Source organism: Heterocephalus glaber, unplaced genomic scaffold (genome assembly GCF_053883595.1).
Source record: "Heterocephalus glaber isolate CG9 unplaced genomic scaffold, H.glaber_assembly_v1.0 deba00001504, whole genome shotgun sequence".
Lineage (NCBI taxonomy): Eukaryota > Metazoa > Chordata > Mammalia > Rodentia > Bathyergidae > Heterocephalus > Heterocephalus glaber.
Window position 1 is genome coordinate 59,780,944 of NW_028258324.1, and position 15,459 is coordinate 59,796,402.

The 15,459-nt window shown below is 44.1% G+C and overlaps 1 protein-coding gene across 3 annotated transcripts in view; it reads right to left on the bottom strand.

Moving 5' to 3' along the window:
* Pcyt1a (phosphate cytidylyltransferase 1A, choline) overlaps nucleotides 1-15,459 on the bottom strand; it is a 57,622-nt gene that overhangs the window by 33,760 nt on the left and 8,403 nt on the right. Inside the window, exon 1 of one of the 3 annotated variants that reach the window (XM_004834692.3) lies at nucleotides 15,069-15,225. The exons of 1 other annotated variant lie outside the window; for it this stretch is intronic. The gene's annotated coding sequence lies outside the window, so the exon portion shown is untranslated. Of the gene's footprint in view, nucleotides 1-14,759; nucleotides 15,041-15,068; nucleotides 15,226-15,459 lie in introns of those variants that run through there. One more of the 3 variants, XM_021254964.2, reaches the window with a different exon arrangement.

Sequence of the window (15,459 nt, forward strand, 5' to 3'; positions counted from 1 at the left end):
TAATATTCTCCCTGCATCTCAGTTGAATATGTGCATTCTTTAACAAAATCTCTCCATCCTTTATATAAACACTTCTAACTTAAAGGCAGAGGCAGAGGGTATTTCTCAGCAACTTGCTTCAATCTGAGAAATGAGAAATTCTTTCATCTTACACTGTTAGCACAGTGCAGTGATTAAGAAGTTGGGCCCTACGCCAGTGCCTGTAATCCCAGTACTCAGGAAGCTGAGCCAGGAGGATTGCTGTGAGTTCAAGGCCAGCCTTGGTTACTTAGTGAGTTCAAGGCCAGCCTGAACTCGAACTACATAGCAAGACCCTGTCTCAAAGAACCAGAAAACAAAACAAAAAAGATAATATCAAAGAGTTAAGGGCTGGGGATTTAGCTCAGTGATTCCGACACCTCCCTTGCAATTGCAAGGTCCCGAGTTAGATCCCCAGTACCAAAAAAAAAAGGAGTCAGGTGCATCCCTGAAGCCAGGGTCCAATTGTAAAGCCCCACATATGACAAATGGTTTTATGTATTTATGGTCTGCTGGGAAACTATCCAGGGAAAACAGCTATGGTTGCTCAGGAATGATCGTAACAGTTACCACACAAGAAGGTTCCAGACACATCGAGCCGTATTCATACCACATCACAATGCACAGTGCTCTAGCTCCATCCCCATAGCTCCAAGGTCTAAATGAGTTCTATTATCACTCAAAAGGCAAAGTCTCATCGAGGCTCATGGTGACCCTTTCCAGTTTTGTGCCCTGGAAAATTAAAAACAACTCTTACTCTCAAGATACAATGGTGGGTCAGGGAGAGGATAAATATGCCTATTCCAAATGGGAGCTAGAGGGAAGTGGAGAGGAGTAATAGGCCCACAGCAAAACCAAAACCCAGCAGGGCAGACATTGCATCTGAAATCCAAGGCCAGCATCCTCAGCACACTGGCAAAGGTGGCCTGGGCGGCCCCACCCTTGCTATTTGCAGGCCACGTGGCTACTCTTTGGGGCTGGTTCTGCCTGCTGCCCGAAGCTTTCCTGCAGGCACCACTCACAGTAGGTGGTTGTGCCTTTCTGGAGGCCCTGCTGCAGCTCAGCTCCCCTGGCTGCACCAGGCACTGTCCCATCGGGGACTCTGCAGGTGCCCCCACCCTGTGGCAAACTGCCTCCCAGCTTCCCTTTCAATCCAGGTCCAAGCCGCCATGACCCCAGATCCCTTGCATTCCTACACTCTGCAAGCTCAGCTCACAGACATGAAGGTACAAGCTGTGCCTGACCCTGCTAGAACCACAGATGCAGCCACAAAAGGTGCAGGCAGGGAAGTGAATTCCAAGGCCCCTGCTGAACCCGTATGTTCTGAAGTCTCTGGGCTGGTCCTGGAGGAGCAGTGTCACAGACTGCTGAGACACCCCCAGGCCTTTTTCCAGTTGCAGGCCAGCGTCGGTCTCTTCAGCAAGCAGCTTCTCTGCATCCTTGTGTCATCTTTCTTTGCTCCTTTCTTTGCCAGGCTGCATACATTCTCCATATCTTCCCACTCTGCTTTCTTTTCCTCTCATAGCTCACCACATCTAAGTAAAAGTGGCCAATAAAGCCCATGCTGCAGCCTGACTGCTTTGTTGTTTAAAATCTCTTCCACTGGGGCCAGGGATTCAGCTCAGTGGTTTTGCCACCTGCTGCGCAAGCGCAAGGACCCAAGTTCAATCAATCCCTGGTACCAAAAAAAAAAAAACTCTTCCACCAAATAAATTAGCCCATCATTCAGAATTTTGATCTCCGTGAAGTCTGAGGACACAGACACAACACAGCCAAGTTCTCTGCCACAGGGTATCAAGTGCAGCCACTGATCCAACTTCTAATAGATCCTCATCTCCTCTGAGCCGTAGTTCCCTGTCTCCTGTCACCTGAGCCCCACAGAACTGCTGCAATGTGCCCCTTACCACATGCCGTCTTTCTAGCCTGCCCTCCAAACTCTCACAACCTGTGCTCAGGACAGTTCTAAAGCTGCCTCCACATTTTCAGTTATAGTTTCAGGAACAACCCCACTCCTTGGTACCAATTTTCTGTATCAGTCCATTTTGTGTTATTATAATGAAATAGCTAAGTACGGGTAACTGAATAAAGAAAAGAGGCTCTTTTAGTTCACAGTTCGAGGCCCATCTTGCTAGCAGAGTCAGTGCAGGGTGTCACATGGCAGGAGACAGGTGTGTGTGTGTGTTCACATGTCGATATGTGTACAGGTTCTAGTCTCTTTTCTTATAAAGCCAGCAGTATTCAATCATGGAGATGCCATCTGATAACTTTATTTAATCCTAAACCCCTACTTGTAAACGCCACAGGTTGTTTCCATCCCCAGTACTCTGAATGGGGACTAAATTTCAATACATGGACCGCTGAGGGGCACACTCAAACAACATCCAAACTGTAGCAACTAGTATATAAAAACACACTGAATGGAAAAAGTGTTGTGAAACATGCTCCATCTCCTCCATCCCTTCCTCTATCCCACTTAAGAATCACTGTTTCAGCCAGGTCTGGTGGCACAGGCCTATAATCTCAGCACTCTGAGAGGCTGAAACAGGAGGATCTCAAGTTTCAGCCTAGCCTAGACAACTCTGCAGCCCAGTGAAACCCTGTCTCAAAATAAAAAATAAAAAGTGGGCTGAAGATGTAGCTCAGTACATAAATGGGTTCAATCTCTAGTACCAAAAATAAATATATAAGTAAATAAAAGAATCATTGTTTTTTGGATAACAACTGTATGCCAAAAGCACTTCAAAATTATTAAAGCTTTCAGCTGGGCAGTCACAGAGTGACACACAGAGTCATATTACAGAGTGACACACCTATAATTCCAGCATTCTGGGAGGCTGAGGCATGAGGATTAAAAGTTTGAGCACAGTCTGAGCAACTATTATGGCTTATGTTTAGATGTACTCCCAAAACCTCATCCGGTCATAGGTATGATCCAGAGGTGGCTGGATCTAGAGTGTGTGACCCTCGGACTGATTCATGATGCAATGCTAGGCTCAAGGCCACTAGGATTAAGGCTACGAGTGCTACCCACCCTGAGTAGTCTGGATAAGAAAGAGCTGTGGTCCTCCCTTGTTGCTTTGCTGCCTTCTGGCTGCCATGAACTGTTTCTTCTCTGCAATGCCTGTCTACCATGCTGCCCTGCCGTGGAGCCAGCTGATTATGGACTGAAACCTCTACAAACCATGAGCTAAATAAACCTTTCCTTCTTTAACTTTGGGTGTCTGGTATTTTGTCTCAGCAACAAGACGAGTAACTAAGACAGCAACTTAGCAATTCAGTGAGATTCTGTCTCAAAAACAAAAAAAAATTAAAAGGCTGAGATGTAGCTCAGTGCAAAGGCACTGGGTTCAATCCCCTGTACAACTATATATATATAATATATTTAAAGCTTTCAACCTTAGACATAGGTGATTATTTTTGTAACTATTTTATAGATCAGGAAACAGGCATAGAAGGTCACTCAGCTAGCAAATGGTCAAGATAGGAATCAAATTTAGTCAGTGCACTTCAGTAAACATCAATATATCATTACAATACAATAACATAATAAAATGGTATTCAAGAAAGTACCTGATACTACTCTAAATATGTGCATGTGTGTCGCCTTGGACAGAGCAGAGACTGATTCTGTGAACATCCAGGCACAGAAAAGGGATTGCTGGTTGATACAGAGCCCAAGATTTTAACTAAACATATGAGAACCGTTTTTTTTTTTTCTGGTACCGGGGATCAAACTCAGGACCTTCCACCTGCGAGGCAGGTGCAGTGCCACTGAGCTAAATCCCTGGCCCTAAAAGAATCCTTTTTAGGAATGAGAGTCATCTGAGAGGGGCTGAGTTACCTCAAGGTTTTCACTAGGGATAGCACTGTGCTACAGAAAAAGCTCAAATGAGTAAGAGCACTTTGTGACCTACTTCAGAGATGAGACCGGAATAAAGGAGTGTCTGTAACTGCACAGAGAGAGGTCAATTTACTACCATACCCAGAGTGAGATTGGGAGTCGGCTTTCACCACCACTCTCTCCTCGCCCCATACAACCACAGCTGCACTGCTTGCTTTATAAACAAACTCTGCTTGGGAAATGTTTCATACAACGATCTGCTCAAAGAACCTACTGAGAAAAGTCAGTCAGCACTGGATCTGAGAAACCGTGGGCGGCAAGAAAAAACAAGACTAGAAAGAAGTGCCTCAAAGCCAAAGAAGAATGCTTGAAACTGGACCTGATCCAACATCCTTGTTCTAGATAACATATTTTTATGAGAAATGAACAGGTAAGAGAACAGTTGTATGTTTCAAAGCTGAAAGACAGTCAACTATCATTAGCATTTCTAAAAACTATCCAAGATATTTCAGATGTTTTTAATCTGAAAGTATTATCAATAGTCTCAGATTATTGAAAATTACCTTGAGAGACCCAGGGATTTAGCTCAGTGGTTCCCCGCACCTGCCTCACAAGCACAAGGTCCCGAATTCGAGCCCCGGTACAAAAAAAAAAATTACCTTGAGATTTGGCTGAAAAAGCTTGGCTTGTAGCATCTTAGAACTGGCTAATAACTAAAAAAGTACATTTAGCCAGGGATTTAGCTCAGTGGTTTCGCCACCTGCTGCGCAAGCGCAAGGACCTGAATTCGATCCCCGGTAACAAATACAAAACAAAAGAAAAAAGAGTACATTTAAACATTTTTAGGCATAGAAAGGTCTTTGTATCAGGAGAAGCCCACTGTAATAAGGAGGCTAACATTATGTAAATACAAAAGCTGTAAAAAGTTCTTAGGGCTCAAGATGTCACTCAGTGGCTTAGCACATGCAAGGTCCTACATTCAATCCATGGCACTGCAAACCCACACTGAAAGTTATTCGTTTCCCGGCTCTTTTTATTTTGAGACGGGGTCTCACTACGTAACCCTGGCAGGACTTGTAATTGTTCTGCCTCATCCTCCCTCAGTGCTAGGAATACAGACATGCACCGCCACTTCCGGCTACATATTCTTCTTAAACTGCGTTCCTAGAAGCAGAAATAATGATCTCTAATTGGTCTAACACAGAAGCACAGTACAGTAAGACTTTCTCCTCTTATGAATATTGCATGCTAAAAGCTGAAATATCTCCAAACGATGAGGAATGATCTGCTTTAGATTGAATTTATTCAAATACCTTTAAGAACAAAAACTTTCAATGTGGATGCAATACTTCTAAAATGTGCCACACTGCTTTCATGAGCAGTTACCTTTTCTTTACAGCTCTAGAACTCTATGCTTCCCAGTTACCTAAGGCTGAGCTTTCAAGGCATGTTAAGCTTTCTGTCATTTCTGATTCTTCCATAGCTTTCAAACATCATTTCCAGTGCTGTCAATCTGCCTGCCTATAGCAGTCCCTTGTTTAATTTCCAATTTGTGAAGCATTTCTTACAATCTTGGAAGCCAAAACAAACCTTGAGGATTGTATGAACTCTGCTATAATGGGAGATTCTCGAAAGCAGGGTCATGGCTATGCTTCCCAGGCCCTTGTACATCATGAATATGAACATATTTTTTGAATGAGTAAGTGACATAGTACATAGAATAATCATTCTACAATAATAGTCTTATAAATACACTAGAGAAGGAATCTGTTAAAAATTAAGTACTAGAGAGCCGGGGATTTAGCTCAGTGATGCCGCTGCCTGCCTCACAAACGCAAGGTCCTGAGTTTGATCCTGGGCTCACACAAAAAAAAAACAAAAAAATTAAGTACTAGGACTTTGTGACATTTATTTTGACCTACCCTTTGAATGCAGGTCATAGTTTACCTAGCTGAGATATTTATTCCTGGGCTCCCACCAAAGAAGTTCAAGGTTACACTAGTCTTTTGAGAAATCACTGGTGGTTTAAATTAAGCATGTTACTTAAAACCTCTATGACTTTTGTATATGAACTACTCAAGCTAAACTTCCCCTATCCTTTATCTATATACTTATTTGCCCGAAGATTATACATTTATTCCTGCTGGTTTTGTTGTTTTGTTTTTTGGAGATAGGATCTTGCCATGTAGTTCCAGTTCAAACTGGCCTTGAACTCACTACATTGCCCAGGCTGGCCTCAAACTCACAGCAATCCTCCTGTCTCAGCCTCCCAAGTGCTGGGATTACAGGCGTGTGCCACCATGCCTGGCTTGTCTTATCCGCTTTCTTGGGAGATAGAGAACACCTTATTCACAGACTGTTGGCCAGCTTTCCATCACTGACAAAATGCATGCGATAAACAACTCAGAGGAGGAAAGGTTCATTCTGCTCAGTTTCAGAGGGTTCAGTCCATGGCCTCTTGGCCCCCGGGCAACACGGTACATTATCATGGGAGCATGTGGCACAGCAAGCCTGCTCCCCTCACTGAGCTGGGAAGCAGGGAGAGAGGAAGGGACAGGGTCCTACTGTCCCCTGGAGGGGTTGCTCCACCAGTGAGCAACCACTCCCCCCACTAGGCCCCACCTCTTAAAGGTTCCTGCATTTCCCAATGGCACCACAAGCTGAGACCAAGCTTTCACCATGTGAGCCATCGAGGGTCATTTAAGATCCAAAGGATAGCACAGGCATCCCACAACAATGACACCCTGCAATTTAGAAGTTACCGAGATTAAGCCTCACACCTTTCCTTTAGAACTACTCATGCTTAAATGTGTGCTTTCTAGATGTCAAGTTCTTTTCATTTTTCACTGATCCTCTTAGACTATCCTCATCTTCACTCACATTTACTAAACTTATGAACCACCAAAGCATGAAGAATAATTTAGTAATTATTGCTTAAAGTAATGAAAACAACCCCCCTAATATTCCCTAATGTTTCAATAAATGCCACAAGAACACACCAGCTTAGCTACTGAGATACTGTAGAAAAAAGGTACATGGGAGGATGAGAATATACCAGGGATAGTAAGTGTATCCTAAAATCATCATGGCTTTTTGTTAGACTAAAACTTAGCTGTACCTAAAACCACACCTTTACAACATTCACAATTGCTCAGTGATGATCCAAGTATTTTCAACAATAAAGGATGATACTGCTAAGACTGTTTATGATAATTGCACCTTTGTAATCAATTCCTACCATTCAAGTACAGGTATAGTGACAGTCCTGGAAGAGGGGGTGGCTTTAAATCGCTACATTCAAGAGAGGAAAACACAAGCGCACACATGCACATGAGCTGCACTGTCCAGCAGGAAACGGGGCTAGGAAATAATGGCCTCTCCTCCTAGCCAATGCAATAGGTCAGAACAGGGCAGGGATGACCTAGAGCCTTGCAGGTGGAGCCTAGCTTTCAGTCACTGCACCCACATTCCTTGAGCAAGAATAAGTCACAGAGCAAGCTGTGGCAGATGGAACACAGAACGGACCTCATGAGCTCTACTGGAGTGAGCCAACATTTCCTGTTTCCTTAGTGCTTTATCCTGTAGAAAAGCTCATCACCAGCTATAACCAAGGTGGAATCCAGGGACTGACAACCAGGATACAGCATGTAGAAGGCCCCATCTTCTAACACTGCTGCCTACTCATCCTCTAAAGTCACCTTACCTTCGTCACTGAAATTCTCCTTTTGAGCAGATTCTAAATACAGACATCAATGGCCCCACCACCACCACTGCCCAGCCCGAGCCCACAAATGTCTCCCAAGTGCAATATAGTATCCATGCCTGATACAGAACATAGTATCCATGCCTGATATTTTACCCAGATTTCCAAACCTGGCTTCATTTCTGCTGATTCATCTCCCAGTACACACTGCTCGTCTTGTTCTTCAGTGTTTCAATAGATGCCTTCAACTTCACTGGTGAAGTGTAATGTGTGTGAGTGTGTGTGTGTGTGTGTGTGTAGGCGGGGTAGCAGTGAGATCTAAGGACAGACCCAACCAAGTGTGCCAGCACACACGCATCTGTGTCTTAAAGACAAGAGGTGCCTGTAGGCACAGTTTTAGGGAATCACAGCCCATCCCTTCTATTCTACTTCCCTCCTGCTAGTTCATCTAGCAAGCACCAGCAAAAGAGGAGGTGGACTCTTTCCTACACTATGCTAACAACCGAAATGGCAGCAATTCTAAATCACATATATGCTTCCAAATTGCAAAATTACAATTCAGACTTGACTGATTACTACAGGGAACTGTGAAAAAGGAAGAGAGATGAATTTTTCCTGTGCATGATGTTCCTGCTTCTCCCCGCTCTGGGTCTGCATCATCTTTCTCAGGAAAACTCCATGCTGAGGTTCTGGTTCCAACTCTGTGTGAGCAAGCACACTTCACCCGTAGATCTCTACCTGCTTCTCATGACAGTGCTTAATAAGGGGGTCTGTAAATTCTAAGAGGTACATCAAATACTCTGGGCATTCATCAACCTGTTGTGGCTGTACATTCAGGTGTTTCTGCAGGTAACATAGGCATCTCATGGCCCCAATGGAGAGTCCTTTGAAGCTTGAGGGAGGATATGGCTGACCCAAGGGCGGATTCAAGAATCTGCAGACATCCTGGATTGGGGGTCAGCAAACTACAGCTGGCAGGCCATAGACGACCCTCTGCCAGTTTCTGTAATTAAAGTTTTATTGGAACACAGCCATGCTCATTCATTAATGCATTGTCTGAGGCTTCTTCTGTGCTACAGCAGCGGAGCTGAGTAGTTACAACAAAGACTGTATGACCTGGGCTGGGGATTTAGCTCAGTGGTTCTGCCACCTGCCTCGAAAGCACAATGTCCTGAGTTCGATCCCCAGTACCAAAAAACAAACAAACAACAACAACAAAAAAGACTGTATGACCTGCAAAGTCTAAAACATGTACCATCCAAGCCAGGTGTGGTGGTGCACACCTGTAATCCCAGAGCCCAGGAGGCCGAGGCAGGAGGATCGATCACCAGGAGTTTGAGGCCAGCCTGGGCTACACAGTGAGTTCAAGGCCAGCCTAAACTATACAGAGAGATCCTGTCTCAAAAAAAAAAAAAAAAAAAGAAAGAATAATAAATTAATTAATAAAATAAAATATGTACCATCTAGCCCTTTACTAAAGTTTACCAGCCAACTATGGTGGTGTATGCTTGTAATCCCAACACTGCAGAGACTGACACAGGAGGATCACTGTGAGTTCAAGCCAGCTTAGGATACATAGTTTAAGGCCAGCCTGCAATACATAGCAAGACCCTGCCCTTCCCCCCCATAAAAATAGTTTACCAACTTCCTGAGAAACCCAAAGTATAAATAACTTAAAGAGCAAAATAAAAGATAGGTAACAGCAAACAGGAGCACGATCCTCTGCAATGAGGAGGCCAAGAAATGGAGGGAGGGTGTCGTGGCTTGTGTCTAGATGTCCCCCAAAGCCTCATGCACTGATGGGAGGGGTTCAGAGGTGGCTGGATCTGGAGCGTGTAGCGCTGGAATCAAGCATGTATGATTACTAAATCAGTCCACTGGTTTGGCATAGCTCCGGCTAGGATTAGGTGTGAGTGCTACACGCGAACTAGGGCAGGTAGCCTGCATAAGATATACAAGACAGAAAGAGGCTTATCGTTTGCTTGCTTTTCCTGTCTTCGCCCTGCCATGAACTGTTCTTCCTCTGTGATGCCCTTCGGCCATGCCACCCTGCCTTAGAGCCAGCTGACTATGAACTCAAACCTCTACAAACTATAAGCTAAGTAAACCTTTCTTCCTATAATTTTGGGTGTTGGGTATTTTGTCTCAGCAACAAGAAAAGTAACTAAGACAGAGGGAGAGGGGACGTAAAAAGAATTAATGTATGTTGTATACATGTACCAATTCCTCACAATGAATATAATCATTATGTACTGCAAACATGTACTAAAAAAATTTAAAAACCAAATTTATCTCCACTGTGAAAAAATGGTTAAGATGGTAAATTTCATGGGCCAGGGATTTAGCTCAGTGGTTTCGCCGCCTGCTGTGCAAGTGCAAGGACCCGAGTTCGATCCTGGTACCAAAAACAAAACAAACAAACAAAAAAACCCACAAAAAAAAGATGGTAAATTTCATGTTAAGTATATCATCTCACAATAAAATTTTTTTTCTAAAGAAAAGGTTACCAATTCATATCTTAAATGAAGACAAGACCAGCTTTAACAATAATTTGGTGGCAAATGTTACCTAGATCTATGTAATCTAAAGTGGGGGCATGATGGGCGTGGTGGCGTACACTAATCCCAGCACTCAGGAGGCTGAGGCAGGAGGACCACCACCAGTTCAAAGCCAGCCTGGGCTACATAGTGAATTCAAGGCCAGCTTGCACAACAAAGCAAGACTCTGAATCAAAAAATAAAAAATAAATAATGTGGAGACAGTTCTAAAACTAGACTTATTTCAAGAAATTGTACCATAACTTTCTAACAGTGTACTACAGTTTGGGTAACTAGCCCATATATTTGACCACACTATACAGAATAAATCAAAAGGATGTCTGAGTTGGAGAGTTCTAAATATAAAGATGAATCTCACAACATAAAGATTAGTTTTAAGCAAGAGCTCAATAATAACCTTCAGTATTTGATGCCTGTAAATTGCCACATCTAAGATCTTAGCTTTGAACTTGATCTTTTCCCTCCAATTTCTCCAGAGAAATCTTTCTTAACAAACAATGAGTAGGCACTTGCTCTGAGTCAGACCCTAGTTACCACTGGAGCAAATAAAACCTATACTTGGGACTGACCATGAGACACTCCCAAACACCATAAGGGACACTTATAGCAGTTCTTAACAATTGGAAGAAGTTTCCTCTGTCACTGTTATGCCAGAAGATTCAGTAAGCAAACCCTATATTTAGAAAGTACTCTTCCTAGAATGGATTATGGAATTTGGGTCTCTTAAAGTTTATGATAGAATTCAGGAAATCTGTGAATTTGGACCCCCAAAGTTATATATCTATTTTCATTAAGCTCTAATGAATTTGCCACTTCCTTCAGTTATGAACATAAGCCACAGCAGTAAAAGATTTAGTAGACAAATAGACTCTGCCACCAAGAGAAATCATAGTTTCAAATACTTGCTACAATTACCATGAAATAGTTTAAACCTATGATCATTTTAACATTATTATAGCTCTAAGATCTACTGGTAGACAGTAAACATTATTTATTGTGCAAATAAAAAGCACATATAATGCTATGTCATACACTTAAAGAATTTTTTTTCAGTACCAGGGATGGAACTCAGGACCTTGCCCTTTCAAGGCAGGCATGGCGCCACTGAGCTAAGCCCCCAACCCTCACTTAAAGAATTTTTTAGCTAGGTGTGTTGGCTCATGCCTGCAATCCCAGCACTCTGGGAGGATGAGGCAGGAGGATTGCAAGTTTGAACCCAGCCTGGGCACCTGAGCGACTTAGTGAGACCCTGTCTCAGAATAAAATTAAAAAGAGGGCTGGAGATGTAGCTTGATGGTAGGGTGTTTGCCTAGCATATATGAAGCCCTGGTTTCAATGCCTAGCATTATACAAACACATTTAGTGCCTAGCATTACACACACACACACACTCTCTCACTCCAAAAAACACACGGTCTACCATATTGCCAAAGGGGTCATGATGTGAAAAAAGATTAAGACTTTTGTTCTTGAGCCAAAAAGCAAGCAAACATAATCACATCTAAGGTAATTCTCTGTAGATTAAAAAACTACCACCGTTGAGGATCATCTACTCATTATGTTCTCTAATATAGAGCAAAAACCACATGTCACTATTTTTAGCAGCCCTCACTTCAAAACCAGTTTGCAAACAAACAGCTGTGCATATGATTAACAGCTCAGTATATCCATGGGTTCCCCTAGCTCATTGGCAGTCATCCTAGTCCAAACATAGAAAGCCTCAACCTAATAGAACTTTCAACCTGTGATTACAAGAGAGCTACCAAGAAAGAGATGAAAAAAAAAAAAAAGCCTGCTACATATCTATCTACTAATGTGGTTTGCAAAGAGTAAAAGAGAGACAATTCAATTACATGCATGTGGGGAATTTAAAACAAGAAAAAGCAGTGATGCTTTCCAGGACCACAGAGTGAGTCAATGTTAACATGGCATAAAGTAACCCGGGACTGCTGAATCCCAGGCTCTATCTGACCAGACCATTCTCCTTTAAGGAATTACATTTCCAAAAAGGAAGTCCCCAAGAAAAATAAAGCCCCACCTGTCCGTGCAAGGGTGAATAGCAGGCTAAAGGGTAAATAAAGCTCATTTTTATCAATCAAGCTAGCAGATTGATTTTCAAAGAGAATGTCCAAAGCGACTAGGTCAAAAAGAATCATTTCGGGCCAGGGATTTAGCCAGTGGTTTCGCCGCCTGCTGCACAAGAACCTGAGTTCCATCCCTGGTACCAAAAAAAAAAAAAAGAATCATTTCATTCTGCCAACACAAAGGGGTCCCAGAGTGAGTAACAGGCTAAGTGTCTTCACCTCTATAGTCTGTTAGCTACAAAAACTCTTGAGTAGTTCCTTTTAGTTAGGCAGAATGTAAGTCAAACAAACATCTGGTCTAGATAAAAATGTAAGCAGGCATTTAGCCAAAGGCTGTCCTCCACTACTCACTACTCATTCCCATTTCAAAACCTTTCTGAATTCTCATCCTCCATTACAAAGTGTGTAAGTTTGTAGGTGTCAGGATGGCAGTAAAGTAACCAGATTAACAGAATGTGTGTTTGTTTGTTTGTTGAGGTCTCACTATGTAATTCAGGCTGGCCTTGAACTCATTATGTAGCCCAAACTGGCCTTGAAAGCATGGCAATCCTCCTGGCTCAGCCTCCCAAGTGCTGGGATTATAGGTGTGTGCCACCAAGCCCAGCTTAAAGAGTATGTGATAAATTAAAATGACCTCAAGCTTTTTTCATTAGACATTTTTGTTGTTGTTTTTAGAGTCAGGGTCTCTAAGGCTGAGGCAGGAGGACCACTTCAAGTTCAAGGCCAGCCTGAGCTACAGTTAGTTCAAGGCTAGCCTGAACTACACAGTAAGCCACTGTCTCAAAAGAGAGAGGAGGAAGCAATAACATTTAATTTTTTTATATTTTACAGTACTAGGAATTGAAAGCAGGGCCTTTAACACTGAGCAACATCCCCAGCCCTTTTAAAATTTTTATTTTGAGACAGGGTCTCTCCAAGTTGCTAAATTACCCAGGCTGGGCTTGAACTTTTTTTTTTTTTTTCTTTTTTGGTTTTTTGAGGCAGGGTCTCCCTTTGTAGTTCAGGCTGGCCCTGAACTCACTATGTAGCCGAGGCTGACCTCAAACCCCGAGGCTGACCTCAAACCCCGGGGGGGGGGGGGGGATATGGGGGATGGGGATGATTCTCCTTCCTCAGCCTCCCAAGAGCTCAGATTACAGGTGTGTGCCACCATGCCCAGCATGGGTTTGAACTTTTGATCCTCCTACTTCAGCCTCCTAGAGGGCTGGGATTACAGGCCTCCACCCAGCTGGGCTGTAACACACTGTATTTAGTTAATTTCAACTGCATCACTAACAACCTTCAGGAAAGGGAAGTAGGAAATAAAATCAGCAGCTAAACTTCATTTGAATTACCTACAGTGTAGAACCATTCCTATTGTGTCAGGCTTAGCCTCCAGTGCACAAGTCACAAGCTAGGTAGCCAAATATATGAAAGCCTCTCCCATGTGTCTCTCCAGTCACCACTGCTTACACCCCCAGCATCACCTCTATCTCCCCTTTCTTCCCCATGATGGATGGTCATTATCTGTTTACCACTGTTACTCCACAAATCGCATTCCCTGTATCTTTTTTTTTCCTTTGGTACTCGGGGATCGAATTTAGGACCTTGTGGATTTGAGGCAGGCAGCGGAACCACTGAGCTAAATCCGTGGGCCCCCCTGTATCTTTTTACAAGCAATTCTATATACTTGCATAATCAAGACTCAACCGAATCTGAAGGTCATGTTTCCCTACTCCATTTTATTCTTGGCAGAATGTTTTGTTTCTATCTTCAATTCCCTTCCCAAGCCTTGTTCCTAACATCAGTTTCCCCCTCCTCAATGTCTATTCCTACAATTTTCTCCTAATGCAACTCCTAAATCCCTACTCCATCAATAAATGTCACTGTCCCTATTTCAATACAACTTCTGTCTCTCCCAACTCAGATCTATGCCCCAGGCATAGATCTCATTTTCCCAGTTGCTTCTTTGTACTTCCAAACCATAGAATCATTACATTTTATCTGTGGGAAAAAAATCCCTCAGAAATAATCTGATCAAATGTTTTTCAGGCCTTGGGTTTTTTGTGTGTGTGTTTTAAAAAAACTACGTTTAACTTCATACATTTTAGGATGTAAAAAATCCATTTTACATCATAACCTCATACACACAACTGAAACACATTTCATGAAACAATATCCTGATGTGAACACACTGAAATTTTCTATCCTATTCCATTTCTATTTTTTTAAAAAACCCTTCAGGCGCCATCCATGAAACTGATCTCACAACGCAGTAATAGGCTACAGTCTGGGAGATGCTAATCCAAACTTCCCATTCTGGTGAAACTAACTCGGTTGGGGAGGTTAAGTGTCCCAGCCTATGGAAGTCATGCACAGAGTTTAAACTCGGGTCTGCCTGCTAAGTCCACAAAGCACTTTCGCTGCCCGCTCACGGCCACTGGCCCCACGTTCCACGCACTAAGCCCCCAGCAACACCCTGTTACTGATTTCACGCTCTCCTCCACGCCAGCCCCGTTCGGTCCGCGTTCCCTCGCAGGAGCTGTCCCGTGTTCCCTTCAGTCAAAATCCTCTTACAGCTCCATCCTTCGAGTCACTGCCCAGTGATCATGGTCCCCTTAAATGCACTGCCTCGGGCATGGTCCCATTGCAGCCTCTGCTTTGTGCTCCCCGGGGTCCAAGTTCTCCGCGCTCCCCGCTCCTGGGTCACAGACTCCTCGGGAGCAGCTACCCCTGGGTCACAGTCCCCTCGCTGTCACTGTCCCTAGGTCACAGCAGCCTTTTAGCCTGCGCTTCACGCTCCCCTCGCTGTCACCTCGAGGCCCTGGCCCCGTGGTTCCTCCCCTCCAACAGGGCCACGAGCATATGCACACACTGTGTCCTCACCAGCAGCTCACGCTCCTCGAGTCCTGTCCCCTCAGATCTCTTCCCGGCGCGGCGTCACGGACGAGACAAGTTGAGAAGGGTTGCGGGGAGACGCCCGGAGAAGGCGGCTGACTGAACAGCGCCGGAAGTTCCGCCCACGGCCCGCCCTCCTGTCAATCCGACAGCGACCGTTCCCCGGAAACCACAGTTCGCCTCGCAGTAGTTCCGTTTCCCCAGAGGCCGGAGGAGGCTGTGGAGGGACCCAGCGGAAACCGTAGACCTGCGGTGGACGGCGAAGGGTCGGTCTACCCCGGGAGCCGCAGCTGGCGATAAAGACGCTTCCTCCTCGCGGGTTATGGACGTGAACCGCCAGCGTTCTCGCTACAGTTTGTCAAACCGCGACTTTACCTCC